The sequence below is a fragment of the Musa acuminata genome, unplaced genomic scaffold (genome assembly GCF_036884655.1).
Source record: "Musa acuminata AAA Group cultivar baxijiao unplaced genomic scaffold, Cavendish_Baxijiao_AAA HiC_scaffold_1108, whole genome shotgun sequence".
Taxonomy (NCBI): Eukaryota; Viridiplantae; Streptophyta; class Magnoliopsida; order Zingiberales; family Musaceae; genus Musa; species Musa acuminata.
In genome coordinates, this window is record NW_027021321.1 from 165,458 (window position 1) to 189,450 (window position 23,993).

The following is a 23,993-nucleotide window of genomic DNA, read 5'->3' on the forward strand; positions in this document are numbered from 1 at the left end:
AGCATCCCAAAATGAACCAACTCATATGAGTGGATCACTCCTACAAGATATGTAGATAGGTTTTGAAAGAAATTTAACCCTTTAAAGTAAAAAAGAGTTCGATTAATACACACATGGAAAAAATGTTGAAAGTTAAACTAAAGTTTATATAATATTATTTATAGTTTGAGAGTGAGTAGACTGATATGATGAGTTTGACACTGTTTAGAGTTTATTATAAAACTTAAGTTAATATACGATTATATACATGATTTATAGTTTCTATTACGAGAGTGAGAGCAAGGGTGATGGATGCAAAACTAATTATATCTCGTCTTTTTCCTATATTATTGGCTGCAAAACTAATCATATGGCGTCAATTAAAGATGATGGATAAGCTAAAACTTAAGGCAAACCAAAAGGAGCGCACAATCCCTGATGACTCATTCGTTATCTTCTTTCTCATAAAACGTGTTACTTACGAAACCAAACCAGATTCAAGACTCTATAAATTGCTACACGAGGCTGCAGGCTCTCGCCATCCTCTCATCACTTGCATCCAGATCAGAATGGAGAACGTGATTTCGCAGCCAAACGTTCCAGGTGATGAAGTGGTGATTCGCAAGTCTGCAAGCTACCATCCCACCGTTCGGGGTGATTACTTTATCTTACAGGCCCAGTCCTCCCCCAGTACACAGGCATGTATATACTTTCTTTCGGTTTTGTTGGTTGAACAATTAATTGCTATGCTATGGAGGATGCAGGAGTGCGATGCAAGGATGCAAGAGAGAGCTGCAGAACTGATGGAGCAGGTAAGAAGCATGTTCAAGGACACTACCGACATCTTGCAAACTATGGACTTGGTCGATTCTATCCAGCTTCTTGGATTGAGTTATCACTTCGAGAAAGAAATAAGTGAAGCATTAAAACGAGTCCATGAAGCCGATTTTAACGATCATGCTCTCTACGATACTGCTCTCCGGTTTCGACTGCTGAGACAACAAGGGTATCATGTGACCCCTGGTAATATGCTCTTACGTTTCCTTGCAGTAGATGTATTTTTATGTTTTATCTATAATTATGTTTGCAAAAGTAATTTAATTTGTATTTTAGAAATGATGGAGGATTTTTGTTTTAAGAAGACAACATAATCAGCACATCAAAAAAGAAGTCACTGAACAATCAATCCGATGGCTTCTAACAATATTAGCTGGTCAATTTGCTACATAATTTCTTCTCTGTACATGAGTGACCTCACACTTCTCAAAACGTTTTGATATCCTATAACAACTATATTAAAAAATACACACATATATATATACATACATATATATATATATATATATATATATGTATATATATATATATATATGTATATATATATATTGACACACACACACACACACACACACACACACACACACACACACACACATATATATATATATATATATATATATATATATATATATATATATATATATATATATATATATATATATTCATGGATGATGAAGAGGTGTGATGCAAGGATGAAATAGAGAGCTGAAGAGCTGAGGGGGCAAGTAAAGAGCATGTTCAATGATACTACTGATCGGCTGCAAACCATGGACCTGATTGATTCAATCCAGCTTTTTGTATTGGATTATCACTTTCAAAAGGGAATAAGCGAAGCATTAAGTCAAATCCATGATGCTGATATTGACAACACGGACATTATGTGTCCCCAAGTAATATGCTTAATTCCTTCAAATAAAGCATTATTTGTATGTGTGATCCAAAGCAATACGATCTTCTTTAATCATCTTTTATTTAATTCACTCATAGACGTTGGCAGTGCCAAAAATATTTTCTCCGGTAAAATAGACATAAAAGTCACACACAAAAGTCATTGTATTGATTATCGCGTAATCACTTAAAACAGTAAATAAATTTGATAATATGACTGTATGTTTTTTTTCTCAAACCAAAAAATCTTATGTATTTCTGTAGTTGTCTTTAACAAGTTCAAAGAAGAGGGAGGGAGTTTCATGTCTACCTTGGGGAGTGATGTGAAAGGACTGTTAAGCTTGTACAACGCAGCCTATCTTGGGACTCATGGGGAGATCATTCTTGATGAAGCCATCTCTTTTACGAGGAATAGCCTAGTGTCTGCATTAGCTGATCTTAAACCACCATTAACAACGCAAGTGTCTCTTGACCTCGAGACACCTCTCTGTAGGAGAATTAGAAGGCTCTTGGCAAGAGATTACATATCTATATACCAAGAGGACGCCACACGAGATGATGCCATCCTGGAGCTTGCAAAGTTGGACTTCAATTTGTTGCAGTCTCTTCATCGCGAGGAGCTTGAGAACATCACCAAGTAAGCTCCTCCTCACTTTTGAATTCCCTGGAGCTATATTTCTTCTTGATTTTTATAAAGAAAAAAAGATACAATCAAGTTGCAAATGTAAACAAGTGAAGGCTAATTGCTGAGCTTAGTTCCTCCTCCCATCAAACTTAAACTGATATGTAATACCATTTTGATTTGTGAACGACTTGAAGGTGGTAGAATGATTTAGCCTCATCAAAAAAATTCAGTTTTGCTCGAGATAGATTGGTGGAATGCTATTTCTGGATCCTGGGAATATACTTTGAACCCTACTATTCTCGTGCACGAGTGATAGCAACCAAGGTGGCTGCCCTTACTTCAATTCTGGATGACATGTATGATGTCTATAGCACATTGGAGGAGAGTCAACGACTAACTGAGGCAATCCAAAGGTCCGTAAATCTTATATCGATGGACAGATTACCTTTTACTATCATGGCTTAATAGATGATAACAAATGGTGCCACTGATAATATCACATAAGAAAATAAAATATCACATAATAGTTTTAGTCATTGTGTATAGCAAAATAACAACATGTAAGTTTATGTTCTTTTTTTCTAAAGATGGTAAAACTAATACATATGCAGGTGGGATGCGAAGGTTGTTCATCAATTACCAGAGTACATGAAAGATTATTATCTAAAGCTAATCCATTCGTTTGAAGAGTTTGAAGATTTATTGGCTTCCGGTGAGAAATATCGCATAACCTATCTGAAGGAAGCGGTGAGTGATGAGATTATAAGGTTCTTCTTATTTTCACTTTTATTAATTAGCATTACATAAGCAATAAATGAATCCACTATTGGCCAATACAAAGAATAAGCATTTCAGATGCGACAGTATTGAACTTAGAGTGTCCCACTTGTAGACGCTACTCATGCATTATAAACATTAAGGAATGATTTTGTTTTACTTGGGTACAGATGAAAGATTTATCTGAAGCTTATTTTGAGGAATCCAAATGGAGAGATCAACATTACGTACCAACTTTGAAAGAACATCTACATGTTTCCCTCATAAGTTCCGCATATCCTATGCTCGAATGTGCCTCTTTCGTTGGAACGGGAGAAATAGCAACTAAGGAGGCATTTCAATGGATTACTAATTTCCCAAAGATTGTCCAAGCTTATGCAATAATTGCTCGTATCATGAATGACATTACTTCACATGAGGTATGGTCATAATATAATCTCCTGTGTTTTATATCATATAAACATTTTTCATAGTAAATTTTGCACTGATTTCTGTCGTAGTAGAAATATGATGACACAAAAAAAAGAAAAAGAAAATAACATACATTCTCCGATTCGATGAGATGGACCATAATTGAGGTTTAATAGGTAATCTCCAAAGTTGTCTTTAATATTCCTTCTATTAATCTCCTCAAAAGCATTTCTTGTGTCACTCAATTGCATTATCAAAGTTTTGCTGAACTCCTTAAATGATTTTATATTAAGAAATCTAGTACAAATAAAAAAACTCCCGTTCGTAAGCTTCCACATATGTAGATTCTCAAATTCTTTTTATCTACACCTTAGAATTCAGTTTGTATATCATTAATCCTCTTTTTTCATGAAATTTACGGTTCGAACAAACTAGGGAACATGTTGCCTCCACAGTCCAATGCTACATGAAAGAATATGGAACAAACGTGCATGTGGCATGTAAGAAGCTCCAAGTTCTAGTTAATGACGCATGGAAGGATATAAACAAAGAGTGCCTCAATCAAACTGCATTTCCCGTTGCTTTACTTCAAAGGATTGCTAATTTTTCATGAATGATTGAAAATATATATAAGTACATCGATGGTTACACCAACTCTGTGAAGACAAAGGAATATATCTCTTTGTTACTTGTACATCCTGTTCCACTTTGATTGTATGATGATGCTTGCTTCTTCTATGAATCCTTTATTCTGAAATATATGTAAGCCTTTGTAAATGAACATGGATTGTACTATGCTTGCTTCTTCTACGAATTCTTTATTCTGAAATATATGTAAGCCTTTGTAAATGTACGTGTATTGTACTATGCTTGCTTCATCTATGAATCCTTTATTCTGAAATATATATAAGTCTTTGTAAATGAATGTGTATTGTACTATGCTTGCTTCTTTTATGAATCTATGTAAGCCTTTGTAAATGAATGTGTATTGTACTAGCCCTGGGAAGCTCAAGCCAGTATTATCTATGGAAAACAGAAATCTTTGCTTAACAGTAGTTCAAAGCAATTTGCAAGTTGCTGGTATGTGTTACAAAATTATATTAGCTATTTGCAATTTTCAGTCTTGACAACTTAAGAAAGGCTCTTGAAGCTGCTATGCTAAATAGAGTGTAGGGATGGTGAGGTTGGGTTTTGTAGATGCCTACATCAGATATCAAGATACTTCTTAGTTAAGATTGGGATGATTACAATTCGGAAACATATATATTCAAAGCTACATTTTGGATAAGTTAGTGATATCATATGTTGGACACTATCTCTTGAAAACAGAACAAGTGTTACTATCTCTTGAAAATCTTGTAAACAGAACAAGCAATGGGGTCGAAAACAAGATAATTCATAGCCCTCCATATTCACCAAAGACCAATATCATTTAGAACCCACAAGGTTTGACCATCAGAATTGGGACACTGCACCCCCCTCTGTAGAAGATTTAAAGAGTTGCCATAATTTAATAGGAAAGACGCTCAGAAAGAAGTGATTAATGGTTTCTTCTTTAGATTGACAAAAGGGACAAGTAGTAGCATTACTGCACACTCTTAGTTGAGACGATCAATGAGAGGTGGCGGTGCAAAAGTTTCCAACAAAAAAATTTAACCTGAGGCAGCACGGGAAGCTTCCACAAACAATAAAACTAGTCCATGTTAGGATCAATCATTCCAACTGAGAAGCAAGAAAATGATAGGCAGACTTAGCAGAACAAACCCTCTTATTATCTAGCTTCTAAAACTAAAAATGATCATGTGATATATGGATTAACAATGAGATTAGAACCACCAAAGATCTATCACTAGCATGTATATTGCTGAAAGCATGCTTGAATGGACTACGAGAATCTAAAATATAGTTATCTTTGAAAACATCAACAATAGAAATATCACCAAAAAATTTAGTGAACTCTCCTCTTAAACTTTCAAGAGCGAGAAGAAACAAACCCGATTCTAGCTTTGCCATAATAATTTTGAATATTCCAAGGAAAAATCACGGCATATTTAGTTCTAACCATTTTATCTCATATACTATCAATGATGGAAAGATATTGGTCTCTGTTGAGCTTGAAGTGTATATTTCATAAGAAAGGTTATCAGTCCCAAGACGTAGCATATCTAGAAAGAATATCCCTATACTAATCCCTTGAAAGAATGTGCATACCCATGGAAGAACCACAATCAACCCAGAAAGTATCTAGGATTGCTAATAATATTATTCAAAATATCATTATCCATCCAAGAGTTGCTTAAGCTGCATCTTGTGGTCATGCTATGTGATAGGGGTAATATTTGTTCCAATATATACTCAGACATGTGACAGCCCAGCCCGGGTTAAACTCGTTATAAAATGTCAAATGGTTTGAGTGTCTGAGGAATCAGGTTGAGAAATCCATCCAACCTCAACCTTCGTGCAGATTGATCATGGAACATGCATCCGAGTCCACATTAGGGTTTGAGGAGCGTCCAAGTCTCTTCGTCAACCAACTTAGACCTTTGAAGTGCCCACAGTTACTGCCACAGGCGACCATGGCATCACAATTCGGATTTGTTGCCAATGAGTCACTCAAACCAAATATGGAACAATTGATGTGGCAGATAAGAAACATGAATAACGGAGAGCGACACAAGAGGCAATAAAACACAAAAAGACCTGAATCCTTACGTCTCTTCATATCTTATGTCGATGGCGCCCATGCATGGAAACCAATTGGCATTTGTAATGGTTATGTCTCTTCATATCTTTTGTCGGTGGCCAAATTGACACATTTGTAATCCTTGCGTCGCTTCCCTATCACCACGAAGTTGCTATTTATTTTAGTTAGAACAGATGCAGCCGACTTCAATTTTGATAGTATGAACTGTGAGTAGAGATATATGATGATAATATCTTTTCTCTTTCGCGTCGTGTGAAATTTGGTTTAGTAGGTAATCTCCACAAAGTAGATGAGAGTCGTGGCTCATATTTGTCTTCCTCTTCGACAGACGAAGATTTTATGTCCTCATAAATTCCAACACAAGGCAGCAGGCTCTCCGCCACCTCGCATGTTTAATTAGTCTTCACATAAAATAAGAATGGAGAGTCTTAGTCTGCAATCACTTGTTCCAGATGATGAGCTGATGGTTCTCAAGTCTGTAAGCTATCGTCCGAACGTTTGGGGCGGACTACTTTATCCAACATGGCCAGTCCATCACTCCAACATCGGTATGTAACCCGGCCATCCTATCTGCCAAAGATGTTTCCAGTTTTCAGCAAGAAGGTCACCTGGAAAGAGGGGTGTTGAAAATTTAGCTCCAGCTAAATAGTACTCATGCTTAAACTGGTCCTTCATCGACAGAGTTGGGGTTTCCTGCGGTTTCAGTACCATGAAAAATCTCCCTTTTCTCGTCTATTGAAGGAGGAGTGTGATACAAGGATAAAAGAGAGAGCTGCGGAACTGATGGAGCAGATAAGAAGCATGTCCAAGGATCCTACTGACATCTTGCAAACTATGAATTTGGTCGATTCAATCCAGCTTCTTGGATTGGATTATCGCTTCGAGAAGGAAATAAGTGAAGCGTTAAACCATATCCATGATGCCCATATTGACGACCATGGTCTTTGTGACACTGCTCTCCGATTTCGACGGCTGAGACAACAAGGATATATATTATGTCTCCCCTGGTAACATGTTCATTCCCTTGCGACACTGCTCTCTAGCTTTCACAATGATTGCTACATTTCACCCCATTGGGAGAAAACCCTCATTCCCAAAAATATCAATGCCACCATGATCATAGATCATGGATTAGCAATTCTTGAAGCCCTAAATTTTACAGACCAGGAGGGCTTAAGCAAGATATGGATATGCTCTGATTCAGCTGTCTTCAATAATGCTATCCCTTCGGATGAGGCTGAAGGTTGTTGAGTTCAGCTTCATCCCCCACACAACTCAACACTTCTGCTCACAATCATCTTTTCTTGGAAGGCTGATGCGACAGCCTTGCCTAGCAGCTGTAACTCTCTTTTTTGAAGTGCTAATTCATTTCCTCTTTCAGAAAAAAAACAAAACTGTAGCTGTAGCAATTCGACTGCTGAGACAACAAGGGTATCATGTGACCCCTGGTAATATGCTCTCACGTTTCCTTGGAGTAGATGTATTTGTATGTTTTCTCTATAATTTTGTGTTCGCCTCGTGTTTAATTCAGGCATAGAAAAATTATGTTTGCAGAAGTAATTCGATTTGTATTTTAGATATGATGGAGGAATTTTGTTTTTAAAAAACAACTTAATCAGCCCATCAAAAAACAAGTCACTGAACAATCAATCCGATGGCTTCGAACAATATTAGCTGATCAATTTGCTACATAATTTCTTCTCTGTACATGAGTGACCTCACACTCTCAAAACGTTTTGATCTCCTACACATATTTTTCAACTATATTAAAAAGATGTACTTTGTTTTATATATATATATATATATATATATATATATATATATATATATATATATATATATATATATATATATATATATATATATATATATATATGTATGTATACATCGTCTATAATTGTTACTGCCTTACTAGTATAGTAATTGTTTTCCCTTTTCATGACCCTGCAATCAGATAATACACATTTGTCACTGAAAGTTCCTATTGAAACCATCTTTGGCGTATACAATGATTTATATTTGACCTATATTTGGCATATTATAGAGATGAAATTACTATGTTCGATTTCAAGAGAATCAATGTCATTTTTTGTGAAATTGTTACAATAACGTAAATAAAATAAAACCACTTCATGTGTTTTCTCAAATCTTTATGAATCAACAGATGTTTTTAACAAGTTCAAAGATGAGGAAGGAAATTTAGTGTCCACCTTGAAGGATGATCCAAAGGGACTTTTAAGCTTATACAATGCGGCTTATCTACGGATACATGAGGAGACCATACTCGATGAAGCTATTTCCTTTACAAGGGACCAGATTGCGTCCATGTTAAGTGATCTCACACCACCGTTAGCAACGCAAGTGAGACTGTTCCTGGAGAGTCCTCTCTGTAGAAGAATGAAAAGGGTCTTGGCACGAAATTTCATCTCCATCTACCAAGACTGTGCGACACGAAATGATGCCTTACTAGAGCTGGCAAAGCTTGACTTCAATCTACTGCAATGTCTTCATCGCGACGAGATTAAGAGCATCTCCATGTAATTTCTTTCCTACAGTTAGATTGATTGAGAGTTCAGGTTGAGGAGTAAACTTGAATACGTAGAACACTGTCATTGTAGAAATGTTTGATTGTTTCCGTCTTTTTTTATCGATGTTTGGATTGACAATAACATTGTGGTTTGTGGATTGCATTGAAGATGGTGGAATGATTTATTCCTCTCCAAAAATCTAAGTTTTGCACGAGATCGAGTGGTGGAATGTTATTATTGGATGCTTACGGTGTACTTTGAACCTCACTATTCTCGTGCACGAGTGATTACCACCAAGGTGATGGCCATGACTTCCATCTTGGATGATATCTATGATCTCTATAGCACATTGGAGGAGAGTCAACTACTCACTGAAGCAATTCAAAGGTTTGGAAATCTCTTGTTTTTGGATAGCGTTTTTTTGTTTTATTATTGTCGAGAATGAGATATCTTATCTCAATTGATTAGAACAGCAGGTGCCATGACAAATATGCCACAATAGTTTGATTCTTTGTGGATAAAGCAAAACTAAGCTAATTGTGGGATGCCAAGGCTGTTCATCAGCTACCAGAGTATATGAAGGGCTATTTTCTGAAGCTAATCCATACCTTTGAAGAATTCAAAAATTTACTAGCACCCAGTGAGAAGTATCATTTATTTTATCTTAAGGAAGAGGTAATTTTTTTTATTTTAATGGATTTCAATTTAGATTAGTGTAATGAATTAATATTTGGTAAACAAGAAAAATCTGATTGCACGTTTCTTTTTTTTTTATCTACTCTACTAATTCGAAGTCGTGCTATACTTCTAAGTGTTTTTTGCCTTCTTATTTCTTACGCAACGTCACCGTTTCCTCATCTTTATCATAGATGAAAGGTTTATCAAGATCCTATCTCGAGGAAAACAAATGGGCTTTCAAACATTATGTGCCAAAATTAGAAGAACATATGCAAATCTCGCTCATCAGTTCAGCCTATCCTTTGCTTGTTTGTGCTTCTTTTGTTGGAATGGGGGAAGTAGCAACCTGCACCTGTGACTAGTATCTCTAACCAAAAACCTCGTACCACCCTTCCCCCTTTAATCATAAGGGTCGTTGTTTGATATACCTTTTACTTGAAGCCTGCATTTCTTAATAGTAACACTTATTCTGAGCATTACTTTAGTTCAAAGTTAATTCAAATTGGTACTTGGAATAAAAATAAAATCAGTGATACGTATGGTGCTATTATGTATGAGCAAATATCTAAGATTGGTATTCCTAAAATGCTGCATTTGGAAACTTGGCACTAATAAACGATCGACCACTAGAACAACATACTTTTTTCTTAGAGACCAGTATTTCCCCGTTGAACGAGAGGACCGGGTGAGCCCTTCAAGTTTCAAAGTCATTGCATGATTTTGACTCTGTTGTGACTGAGGAATTGCTCGGCCACATCTGGGAGCACTACAATATCCCAAGTGATAGGATCATAGAGTTTGTAACAACTGAAATTCTCTAAATAACCTAGCAAAATATATTTTTGACTTTTATCTTCTAATTTTGTTCTCTTTTCTTCTGGTATCTTAGCAAATGCAATAATTCCAAAAATTCTCAAATGATCAACTCTTGGTTTTTATAAGCTTCATGCTTCTTCTGGTGTAATGTTACCAATTTGTTTTGTCGGAAACCTGTTAAGCAAATAAATTACACAAGCAATAGCATCTCCTCAAAATTCTTTAGGAATTTTTCTTTCCTTTAACATGCATCAGACCATATTAAGGATAGTCATATTTTTTCTTTCTGAGACACCATTCTGTTGAGGTGTATATGACATAGTGAATTGATGTAGAATTCCATTATTTCTATAAAAAAATTAAATTTATTTGATATATATTCACTACCCCTATCTGTTCTTAAATATTTAATTTTATAATAACTTTATCTTTCAACCAAATCCTTAAATTCTTTGAATTTGCTTAAAACTTCTTTCTTTTATTTTAATATATAAACCTAAATTTTGCCACTATGATCATAAGTGAAGGCAAGAAAATATATGCTTCCTCCAAGTGATACTGGATTGATAGGGCCACAAATATCTAAGTGTACCGGATCAAGTCGATGCCAAGCTCTTTTTGTTATTCTGACTTTAAAATGCTTTCTTTCTAGCTTACCCATGACACATACTTCACATAATTTTGATGGGCGATCAATTTTTGGCATTCATGTTATCATATTATACTTCTCTAGAAGTTTCAAAGCCTCAAAATTTAACTGAGCTTATCTAAGATACTAAATGTACAAATATCCTCAATATTAGCTTTAAAATAATTTGATTGATAAAAAATACTTAAATGCAGAGGAAACATTCTATTCTTTGTCATTTTCACATGTGATATCAATATTTTATTCTTGTCATGAATTGAGAGAGTTATATCTTTCATCTCAATATCATAACCTTTTTTAAATAATTGTCCTAAACTTAGAATATTATTTTTCATATCAGGAATATAATAAACATCTAAAATATATAATCCTTTGCTATTATTAAGTTCAAGAAGAATTTTACTTTTGCCTCTTACTGGTCTTTGAGATAAATCACCAAATATAATATTCCCGAAATAACTTATATTCATTTTTTAAAATAGCTCTTTATTGCCACACATATGATTTAAAGCTCTTATATCTATATACCATGTCAAAGACCGATCATCTTTCAAATAATCATAACTCATTAGCAAAACTTGATTTTCATTCTTTTTTTTATTTCTCAACAAAATTTGTTAAGATTATAATAACATTCATAAGAGTAATGTTCATACCTTTTGTAAATATAGCATTGTATTTCAAACCTTTTAGAGTTTCTGTCACATCCATGGCGTTGACTACATCCTCAACCATAACCTCGGCCTCTTTAGCTAGAATTTTCTCCAGCATTTTCATTATTTGGAGATTCTTGATTGGTGTGATTTCTGCCTCCTCTTCCTCTTTGTCCTCGTCCTCTTCCTCTTTGAGAATTTGATTCATTAACTTGAAGGGAACCCATAAGTTCTTCTAAAGATATCTTTTTCAAATCTTTAGATTCTTCAATCGCAACAACAATAAAATCAAATTTTGAATCTAGAGATCTCAGTATTATTTCTATTACTCTCTGATTATTTATGTGTTTACCATTTCATCTCATTTGATGAACAATGGAAATGATTTTTGAGAAGTAATCAGAAATAGTTTCAGAAGTACCTTGTTGTAATTTTTTAAACTCGGCACGTAAAACTTGTAAACGAAGTTTCTTTACCTTATCAACACCACTGAATGCTTTTTGAAACATTTCCCAAGCCTTCTTTGAAGTATTTATTGGAGCGATGATCTCGAACATCGTATCATCAAGCCCTTGGTAAATCGTGAGTAAAGTTTTTTTCTCCTTCTTCCTTTTTTCTTCTTTGAGTTGTTTTCTTTCTTCTGCATTCATTGCTCCTTCTTTTGCTAGATTTGGTTTAGCAAATTCATCTTCTATAAACTCTCATACATCTTGGGAGCCTAGAAGAACCTTCATTTGGATGCACTATATGTCATAATTTTCTTTTATCAATCTGGAGATATAGAGTTAGATGGTACTTGAGGAAGAGGTAATAGCTTAACCTATACTCTAATACCAAATGTTAATCTTGATAGGAAGAAGGGATAGAGTTATCAAACCAAGGAAGAGTAGGACAAGCTTCAATCTTCTATGATTTCAGAAACTATATATATCTTTCATGACCCAATATATAGGGTTTATATAGTCTTTAAAAATATATTATATTAATTATATTCAAGATGAATCATTCTTTTCAAAAAAAATCCTTTCAAAAACTAATAACCAATTTGACATATTCTTTTATACAATCATTCTTTTATACAATTTGACATTTAATCTATTTTTCTTCAATACAATGAATCTTAATTTTGACGAAATAAATACTTGAACAAGTTTAATTCTAACAACTGTAATATCTTTTCTCTTAGGGGCTAATGCGTTTCCTTTTTCTAGTCCAAACATAACATGCGTCTCATGTCAGGCTGCAGTTCCAGATAACTTCCAAGTGGTGGAGCTGATCATCCACCACAGAGAAGGGAATAAGCACAGCCACATGTTCGCCGGAAGGCTTGAAACACGAGGACAGACTCATCGGCCGACTGATGGAAAAGCTCTCCATGAAATAGATTGTGGCACGAGACGTCCCATCATGTCCGCGGGGTTCGGAACATTCCATAAGCAGTCTTTAATATTTGGAGGTCCCATCATAGATATTAATTCCAATAATTTTCTTCGAATATATATTAAGAAAAATCCACCAACATGTTGTTTTTGCCTATTCATTTAAGCATAATTGGATAGATTTTCGAAAGAACTTTTTTTTAAAAACTTTTGTCAAAAAGAATATTTTATTTCTAGAATTTTTTTTAATTATATATATATATATATATATATATATAATATATCTGGAATACTCTTAGGTTGATAGTCACCTACCAACAGATCGGTCAGAGCATTTGGCTATGCTGCAATTAAAGCACACAATACTGTAATAGCGGAAGGAATAGCAACTTGAAACCCTAAATTTTTTGCAGCGCAGGAGAGCTTAAGCAAGATATGGATATGCTCTGATTCTGCAGTCCTTAATAATGCTACTCTTTGTACGAGGCTGAAGGTTGTGGAGTTCAGCTTCATCCCCACACAACTTAACACTTCTGCTCACAATCATCTTTATTTTGGGAAGGCTGATGCGACAGCCTTATCCACCACAGCGAAGAGATAAGTCCAAATATACGTCCCATTTGATTTGAGGCTGCAGTAGTTACAGGTCACCCACCGTAATGAACTCCCGGAGCTGATTATCCACCACAGCGAAGAGATAAGCACAGCCACGTGTTCGCCGAAAGGCGTCAAATAGAAAAACAGACTCTTTAACAAAGACCTGACGCCCAAAACAACTCGTCGTCGGTTGATGGAAACATGTATTTATTTGAATTTGAGAAGTAAAATCCAACATGTTTTGAGTACAATTTTTCTAAATTAAGTAAAATCCAAATCTGATCTTCAAGTTAAATTCCAACATGTTTTCTTTTATTTAAATATGTTAAGTATAATTTAAGCTTATTTAAATTTGAGTCTATGATTTATGTCAGGAAAATGATCCCACGAGAGTCTTTTTTTTTTTATTTAAGTCTAACTAATTATTATTTGAATATTCAAATTAGATTTGAGTGCATATTATTTTTATTAAAATTCAATTTATCCCATTGCTAAATCACAATCGAGTTATATAATGTGATAGATTTATTTCTTTATAGGAAGTTAAATCATTATTAATGGACCAGTAGGAGGAACACAACCATAAACTCCCTCAATCCGATCCTCTCCCACGTATCCATCACAGTTTCATGGAGACTGATGGGGCTACTATCATCAAGAGAGTGGTTGAAATGTTATTCATGGACCACCACGAGGAATACGACTTGAGACTCCCTACGAAAAAACTGGACCCTATAGATTGCAGCCATTTTCCATTATAGGAAATTGACAGACGATTGATGGATGACAAGGAGGAGCATAGCCTCCACAAAGTGAACATGCTGTTGCCATGGGAGTATACTTTGATTTGTGAATTGACTTGAAGGTGGTGGAATGATTTAGCTCCCTCAAAAAATCTCAATTTTGCTAGAGATAGATTGGCGGAATGCTACTTCTGGATCCTGGGAGTATTCTTTGAACTTTACTATTCTCGTGCACGAGTGATAACGACCAAGGTGATTGCCCTTATTTCAATTCTAGACGACATATATGATGTCTATAGCACGTTGGAGGAGAGTCAACAACTCGCTAAGGCAATTCAAAGGTTCACAAATCTCATATCGATGGACAGATTACCTTTTACTATCATGGTTCAAAATATGATAACAAAAAGTGCCACTAATAATATCACATAATAAAATAAAATATTGCATAATAATTTTACTCATCATGTATAGCAAAATAACATCTATGTTTATGTTATGTTTTTCTAAAGATAGTGAAACCAATACAGGTGGGACGCGAAGGTTGTTCATCAATTACTAGAGTACATGAAGGATTATTATCTTAATCTAATCCACACCTTTGAAGAGTTTGAAGATTTATTGACTTCTAGTGAGAAATATCGCATAACCTATCTAAAGGAAGCGACGAGTGATGAGATTATAATATTCTTCTTATTCTTCTTATTTTCACTTTTCAAATGTGACAGTATCGAACTTAGATTGTCCTACTCATAGACATTACTTATAAATTACAAACATTAAGGAATGGTTTTGTTTTACTGGGTACAGATGAAAGATTTATCTGAAGATTATTTTGAGAAATCCAAATGGAGTGCTCAACATTGCGTGCCAACTTTGAAAAAATATCTACCTATTTCCCTCGTAAGTTCAACATATCCTATACTCGAATGTGCTTCTTTCGTTGGAATGAAAGAAATAGCAACTAAGGAGAGATTTGAGTGAATTATTAGTTTCCCAAAGATTGTCCGAGCTGCTGCAATAATTGGTCGTATCATGAATGACATTACTTCACATGAGGTATGGTCATAATATAATCTCCTGTATTTTCTGTCATATAAACATTTTTCATAGTAAATTTTGCATTGATTTTTTTCACAGTAGAAATAGCATACCTTCTTCCATTATATGAGATGGAATATAAATGAAATTTAATAGATAATCTCTAAAGGTTGTCTTCAATATTCCTTCAATTTATCACCTCAAAAGCATTTCATGTGTCACTCAATTGCATTATCAAAGTTTTGCTGAACTCCTTAAATGATACTATATTAAGAAATCTAGTACAAATGTTGGACAACGCGTCCAATGAATCACACTCAGCTATGTAGAGCTGATCCAGCTGATGGGGACATAGATTAATTGAATCATGCAAGCAATGTGGATGATGGGAAGGCTTATAATATTTTTTATTTTCTTCTATAGAAATTAGATTGATGTGATAGTTAGAGAAAGGAGATTACACTGATGTAATTATACATGCATTGTCATTAGAGATAAAAGAAATCAAGATCAAATTGGCTACTATCTTCCGTGACAATCCCAACACGTTGTCCAACCAATCCAAAGGACAATCGTATAATGAATCACTTTCAATTAACATGCAGATCTACATGATCCAACTAATGCAATCATAGAAAAAATTAATTATGAGAAATTAATATAATTGTTTTACTTTGTAATACAGAATATTAGATGCCATTGTACATCCTTTCTATTTGTAGTAAAGTAAACCAAATCTCTATATATGATATTTAAATTCAATGAGATGTTTGGTATATAAAATTTTATATTAGTACTTGTTATGTTTTCTAAAATGGTATTAAAGTAGAATGGCTAATATCTTAATAATATTCTGATTTAATCATATTATGATTCTATGGCCAAAATATATGTCTGGCTATAGAATATCTTAGATAATACTTTTGCTATATATATATATATATATATATATATTCATTGATGATGCAGAGGTGTGATGCAAGGATGAAATAGAGAGCTGAAGAGCTGAGGGGGCAAGTAAAGAGCATGTTCAATCATACTACTTGGATTGGATTATCACTTTCAAACGGGAATAAGCGACGCATTAAGTCAAATCCATGATGCGGATATTAACAGCAAGGATATTCTGTGTCCCCAAGCAGTATTTGTATGTGTGATCCAAAACAATACGATCTTCTTTAATCATCTTTTTTTTAATTCACTCATAGACGTTGGCAGTACCAAAAATATTTTCTCCGGTAAAATAGACATAAAAATCACACACAAAAGTCATTGTATTGATTATTACGTAATCACTTAAAACGGTAAATTAATTTTGATAATATGACTGTATGTTTTTTTTCTCAAAACAAAAAATCTTATTTATTTCTGTAGTTGTCTTTAACAAGTTCAAAGATGAGGGAGGGAGTTTCATGTCTACCTTGGGGAGTGATGTGAAAGGACTGTTAAGCTTGTACAACGCAGCCTATCTTGGGACTCATGGGGAGATCATTCTTGATGAAGCCATCTCTTTTACGAGGAATTACCTAGTGTCTGCATCAGCCGATCTTAAACCACCATTAACAACGCAAGTGTCTCTCGACCTCGAGACACCTCTCCGTAGAAGATTTAAAGAGTTGCCATAATTTAATAGGAAAGACGCACAGAAAGAAGTGATTAATGGTTTCTGCTTTAGATTGACAGAAGGGAGTAGTAGCATTACTGCACACTCTTAGTTGAGACGATCAATGAGAGGTGGCGGTGCAAAAGTTTCCAACAAAAAATTTTAACCGAAGGCAACACGGGAAGCTTCCACAAACAATACAACTAGTCGACGTTAGGATCAACCATTCCAACTGAGAAGCAAGAAATGATAGGCAGACTTAGCAGAACAGACCCTCTTATTATCTAGCTTCTAAAACTAAAAATCATCATGTGATATATAGATTAACAATGAGATTAGAACCACCAAAGATCTATCACTAGCATGTATATTGCTGAAAGCATGCTTGAATGGACTACGAGAATCTAAAATATAGTTATCTTTGAAATATCAATAATAGAAATATCACCAACAAATTTAGTGAACTCTCCTCTTAAACGTTCAAGAGCGAGAAGAAACAAACCCGATTCTAGTTTTGCCTTAATAATTTTGAATATTCCAAAGATAAATCACAGCATATTTAGTTTTAACCATTTTATCTCATACACTATCAATGATGGAAAGATATTGGCCTTGTTGAGCTTGAAGTGTATATTTCATAAGAAAGGTTATCAGTCCCAAGACCTAGCATATCTAGAAAGAATATCCCTATCCCAATCCCATGATAGAATGTGCATACCCTTGGAAGAACCACAATTGACCAAGAAAGTATCTAGGATTGCTAATAATAATACTATTCAAAATATCATTATCCATCCAAGAGTCGCTTAAGCTGCATCTTGTGGTCCAAATCACTCATCTTGTGGTCATGCTATGTCATAGGGGCAATATTTGTTCCATATCAAATCGAAGTCAATGATTATTCACTAAGATTGCACCATATTTGTAGATAAATGACTTAGAGTGTCACCGTGACCAGGTCGGGAAATCCATTCAACCTTAACCTTCATACAGATTGATTACGGAGCATGCATCCGAGTCCACATTAGGACTTGAGGAGCATCCAAGTCTCTTCGTCAACCAACTTAGACCTTTGAAGTGCCCACAGTTAACATACTCATGTGGAGGATATCTGGTAGATAGTTGTCGATCTCTTATAGATCTTTTCAATGAAATCTCAGCTGATGGTGGAGGTGCTTGTTCAGTTGATTCAACATCATCAACCGTAGGAGCGTTATCACTAACATTCTCACCACAATCTTCTTGTTCATCACTCTCATGATCATCATGAACTACAAGTGAAGGAATTGGACCCAAACTCTAAGGAATATAAAGAAATGCTTTTAGCTTCTTAATATTATCACCATCATCAAACAATTGGTCTTCAAGAAACACATCTTTGCTTCTAATAATTTTCTTATTCATTGGATCTTAATCTGTACCCAAACTCTTCGTGACCATACCCCAATAAGATACATACTTTTGTCTTATTATCAAGTTGGACCTCTAATATTTAAGAATATGAACAAATGCTTTACACCCAAAGACTCTCAAGTGATGATAAAATATATCTTTTCCTTTCCATAGTCTCTCTGGAACATTAGCTTTCAAAGGAACTAATGAAGAAAAAGTTATCAAACCAACTGTAGTTCTCATAGCCTCCCCCAAAATGACTTATGTAACTTGGCATGGGAAATCATACATCTAATCATTTCTTCAATAGTTCTATTCATCATTTCTATCATATCATTCTGTTGAGGAGTTTTAGGAACTATTTTCTCAAGCCTGGTACTATAGAACCTACAATAATTCTCAAAAGGACTCTTGTACTCGCCACCATTATCTGCTCAAACATACTTTAACTTTATACCGGTTTCTCTTTCAGCACTAATATGAAACTCTTTGAAAACATCGAGTACATGGTTTTTATATTTCAAAGCAAAAGCCCAAACATTTCTAGAATGATCATCAATGATAATAAAATAAAAAGCACTTCCAAGAGTTCTAGTTTGCAAAGTAAATAATAATCACAAGATTCATATCAATAACATTTGATCTTCTATATGATAGATATGTATCAAGGACAACTTTATGCATTTTTCCAACTAAGTAATAATCATAAGATTTAAGATATGTACCTTGCAACTCTGATAAGAACTGCTTTTTAGTAAAAGTTTAAAGTCCCTTCTCACTGATATGACTAAGCTTCTTATGGCAAAAATCTATACTTTCATCCTTATGAATTGCATTAATATCTCATTTATGTAGCTTAGCTTCCATGACATAAAAAGAGTTTAGTTTCTTTCCACTCATACAATTAAAGAACCTTTAGTGAGTTTTCATTTACTTTCATCAAAATAATGTGTAAATCACTTATCATCAAGTTTACTTATAAATATAAAGTTAAGATGAATATCTGGAACACATAATATCTTTGAGTATAAATTTGCTCATAATAAATATTTTCAATATTCACAATCTTAGATGTACCACTGTTTTCCATTCTGACATTACCAAAATCACTAACAGTATAACATATGAAGAAATCACTATGAGAAGTAACATGAAATGAAGTACTAGAGTCAATTATCCAATTACTGTCCAGAAATATAAGAATGATACAATCGTCATCACAGACAATAATGATATCACATTCAATAGCAACTGTATTAGTCTTTTTCTTATTTTTCTTCCTTTCATTTTGTTCCTCGTTTCCAAAACCTACACTTATTCTTCATGTGACCTGACCTTTTATAGTGGAAACATTTGATATCTCTTCTAGACTTGAATCTTTTTCTATAACTATATGGATTTCTGCTATAACTCTTTTCACGTCTTTCTTATTTTTTTATAAACAAATGCATCAAAAGAAATTTTTTTTTGATCTTTCATTCTAGCATTTTTATTTAGTAAATTATTTTTAACTATATCTATAGTTAGAATTCCCTCTGGTGTGGAGTTATAAATTGTCACTAGATATGTTTTCAAACTTTTTGGTGAAGAGTTAAGAAATAATAACTCTTGTGTTTTATCATCTATATTTATATTCATTTTCACAGCTAACAGCTTATTTGTAAAACTCTAAAATAGACTTATGTGCTCAACAATGTTACCACCATCTTTATACTTCAAATATATAAGTGTTATGAGAAGAGAAATTCTATTTTTATTTATTTTTTGAAAATATTTTCTAAAACAATTTTCTTATAAAATAATCTTTTAGCAATTTTATGATGATCATTCTTGAATAACTAAAAAGAGGTGGATCGGAATTGGCTCTTTGGAAGTATTGTTTGGGGTCGTTTATCAGTAAAACCGAATCCTTACTTAATTCCTAAATATGAGTTAATTTTTTTTCTTTTTTATTTCTCAATTAATTTTTTTAAAAATATTTTCTGTTCAGTCTGTTGAAAGTGGTCCAATCAAGTTTTTTCGCTTGCATTCTCATACAAGGTATATTACTGATAGAATTTAGACGTGGATGGAACACTCATTAATCTCACACAAGAGAGAGAAAGAATATTAAAATACTGATTATGTAGCTACAAATTTATTTTTTAAAATTTAAAATTTATATTTTATTCATATAAGTTATGTTGTTTTCGTAATCGGAGACACTTATATTTCACTATTATTCTAATTAGTTTATGTATAAAACTATATTTTCTTTTTACATAATATATCGGATAAAATGTGTCACTCACCTAAATGGAAGAGTCCAATTTTTACGATCACAAATCATTGGGAAGCTGCTGTCAAGAAGGAAGACCTACACATTCTCAATCCCTTTCATTCTCAATTCCACCACCAAATGTCAGGAGTTACGTTATAGCCTAATATATACTAAAATGATTTTAAAATTTTGAAATTTATGTTTTGCTTGCATTTTTGTTTGTCGGTGATGTTTTGCTTGCAATTTTGTTTAGCTCTAAATCTTATGCTAATATTACTTCAATTCCTCAACTCTAATATGGGGGAATTGATTCCCAATCCTCTTCTTTTAAATACAACATGTCTTGAGACTCTTGGAATATGTTTACTCTTATTTCTAATACTGAATAGTAATTTTTTTAAAAAGAAAAAGGGTGGCTGAGAATTTGATTGCACTACGATTAAAGCACATGATACTGTAATAGTGAAAGGATTAGCAATTCTTTTGAAGCCCTAAATATGCTTCAGCTAACATGATCAATTGTGTAAATGGCTATACATACGCATCTGATTCCTAGATAGCAATTCTTGAAGCCCTACATTTTACAGAGCCAGCAGGGCTTGAGCAAGATTTGGATATGCTCTGATTCTGCTGTCTTGACTGATGCTACCCTTCGTACGAGGCTGAAGGTTGTCGAGTTCAGCTTCATCCCCTACGCAACTTAACACTTCTGGTCACAATCATCTTTTTTGTGTTTTTGGGAAGGCTGATTCGACAGCCTTGTCGAGCAGCTGTAACTCTCTTTCTTCAAGTGCCACTTCATTCTCTTTCTTTAAGTGCCACTTCATTCTCTTTCTATAAGTGCCTACATCTCATTTGAGGCTGCAGTTCATTCTCTTTTTCTATAAGTGCTAATTCATTCTCTTTTTCTAAAAAAACAAAAAAAACAAAAACAAAACTGTAGCTGTAGCTGTAGCTCACATTAAGTCCAAATGTACATCTCACTTGAGGCTGCAGTTACAGGTGACTCCCCGTATTGAAGTCATCCACCACGGAGAAGAGATAAGCACATCTACGTGTTCGCCGACGTGCGTCAAACACGAAAACAGACTCACAAAGTATTTATTTGATGGAAACACGTATTTATTTGAATTTGAGTCAAGTAAAATCCAACATGTTTTGAGTATAATTTTTCTATATTAAGTAAAATACAAATCTGATCTTCAAGTTGAATTCCAACATGTTTTCTTTTATTTAAATATGTTAAATATATTTTAAGCACATAAGATGAATACATATCGATTTTTAACTTATTTAAGTTTATGATTTAAGTCAGGAAAATAATCCTTAAATATTTAGAAGTAAGATTGTATATCCCGATCCCACATTGGTGAGTGCTTTTGAGTACATCCTTTTTTTAATTTAAGTTTAACTAATTATTATTTAAATATTCAAATTGGATTCGAGTATATTTTTTTAATTAAAATCCAATTGATCTCATTGCTAAATCACAATTGAGTTATATAGTGTGATAGATTTATTTCTTCATTATTAATGGACAGATGAACATAACCTTAGATCGGTTTCCTTCCACGTAACCATCATAGTTTCATTGAGACTGATGGAGCTACCATTATCAAAAGAAAGCCTTATATGTTAGTCATGGACCACCACGAGGAATACGACCTCACAAGGTACTCTTCCTTTTGGAACGCTGTTGCAACAGCCCTGCCTAGCAGCTGGAACTCACTTTCTTAGGTGCTAATGCGTCTCATGTGAGGCTGCAGTTCCAGATAACTTCCAAGTCGTGGAGCTGATCATCCACCACAGAGAAGGGAATAAGCACAGCCACATGTTCGCCGGAAGGCTTGAAACACGAGGACAGACTCATCGGCCGACTGATGGAAAAGCTCTCCATGAAATAGATTGTGGCACGAGACGTCCCATCATGTCCGTGGGGTTCGGAACCTTCCATAAGAAGTCTTTAATATTTGGAGATCCCATCAAAGATATGAATTCCAATAATTTTCTTCTAATATATATTAAGAAAATCCGGCAATATGTTGTTTTTGCCTATTCATTTAAGCATAATTGGATAGATTTTGGAAAGAAGTTTTTTTTTTTTTTTTAACTTTTGTCAAAAAGAATTTTTTAATAATATATATATGTTTAATATCTGGAATACTCTTAAGTTGATAGTCACCTACCAACAGATCGGTCAGAGCTGTTGACTGTGCTGCAATTAAAGCACACAATACTGTAATAGCGGAAGGAATAGCAACTTGAAACCCTAAATTTTTTACAGCGCAGGAGGGCTTAAGCAAGATATGGATTCTGCAGTCTTTAATAATGCTACTCATTGTATGAGGCTGAAGGTTGTGGAGTTCAGCTTCATCCCCACACAACTTAACACTTCTGCTCACAATCATCTATATTTTGGGAAGGCTGATGCGACAGCCTTGCCTAGCAGTCGCAACACTCTTTCTTAAGTGCTAATGCATTCCCTTTGACAAACGATTGATGGATGACAAGGAGGAGCATAGCCTCGACAAAGTGAACATGCTGTTGCCATGGGAATCCATAGTCCCTTGTGTTGGAATTCGTTATAAATTCCAACACAAGGGGACATGCTCTTGCCATCTGCCAGCTTTAGTTTTTTTTCCACATAAAAAGTGGAGACTATGGAGTTGCTGTCACTTGCTCCAGGTGATGAGGTTGTGGTTCGCAAGTCTGCAGGCTTTCTTCCGAGCGTGTGTAGAGACTGCTTTATCATGTTATACCACTTGAGGATCTGATAACAAAATGTTCAATGAATAATATATACGCAGCAGATTTAGATGATCTAATAGTACGTACACCCAGATTTAGATAATCTCCAAAACGTTCAATGAATAGTATGTACACAGCAGCTTAGCTGATAACAAACCTGACGATTAATAGTAAGGCCATGAAATCAAATCCCGCTTGCCAATGGTGAAAAAAAAAAAAACTCTATTGGATCTACATTGCTTAGATCATACATCCTTGGGTTTCGTAATGATGGCATAAATATATCATTATAGATTTGAATAATTCATAGATTTAAGTTTATCCCATGTCGGCCGCCAAGCATGTGAGAGCATCGACATGTGGGCAATCAAATTCCAAATCCTTTCATCTAAAAATCTCATGTGAACTTTTTTTTTTTTGTATGTTAACATATTTATATCAAAGAGACGATCCCTCGTGCGCCTTCTTTGAAATTAGTAATTGCTGCTTTAGTACTATGCCGTGCAACCAACCACACACATCCACATCTGGGAAAAATATTTGAGAATTCTATTACTGAAACTTGATTACTCCGAACAACAAAATCTATAGATTCCTTGGTTATATCTTAATCTTAACAACAAATCAAAATGAAACTATTGATCTCAATATCTACTTTGATAGGATTTGGAATTCCTCACTC

The 23,993-nt window shown here is 34.3% G+C and overlaps 1 long non-coding RNA gene across 1 annotated transcript; it reads left to right on the forward strand.

Moving 5' to 3' along the window:
• The first annotated feature begins 7,635 nt into the window (after positions 1 to 7,635).
• LOC135666550 (uncharacterized) lies at positions 7,636 to 8,919 on the forward strand. Its single transcript, XR_010509808.1, has 2 exons — positions 7,636 to 7,672; positions 8,389 to 8,919. It is a non-coding gene; the product is annotated as an uncharacterized LOC135666550 (long non-coding RNA).
• The last annotated feature ends 15,074 nt before the right edge of the window (positions 8,920 to 23,993 follow it).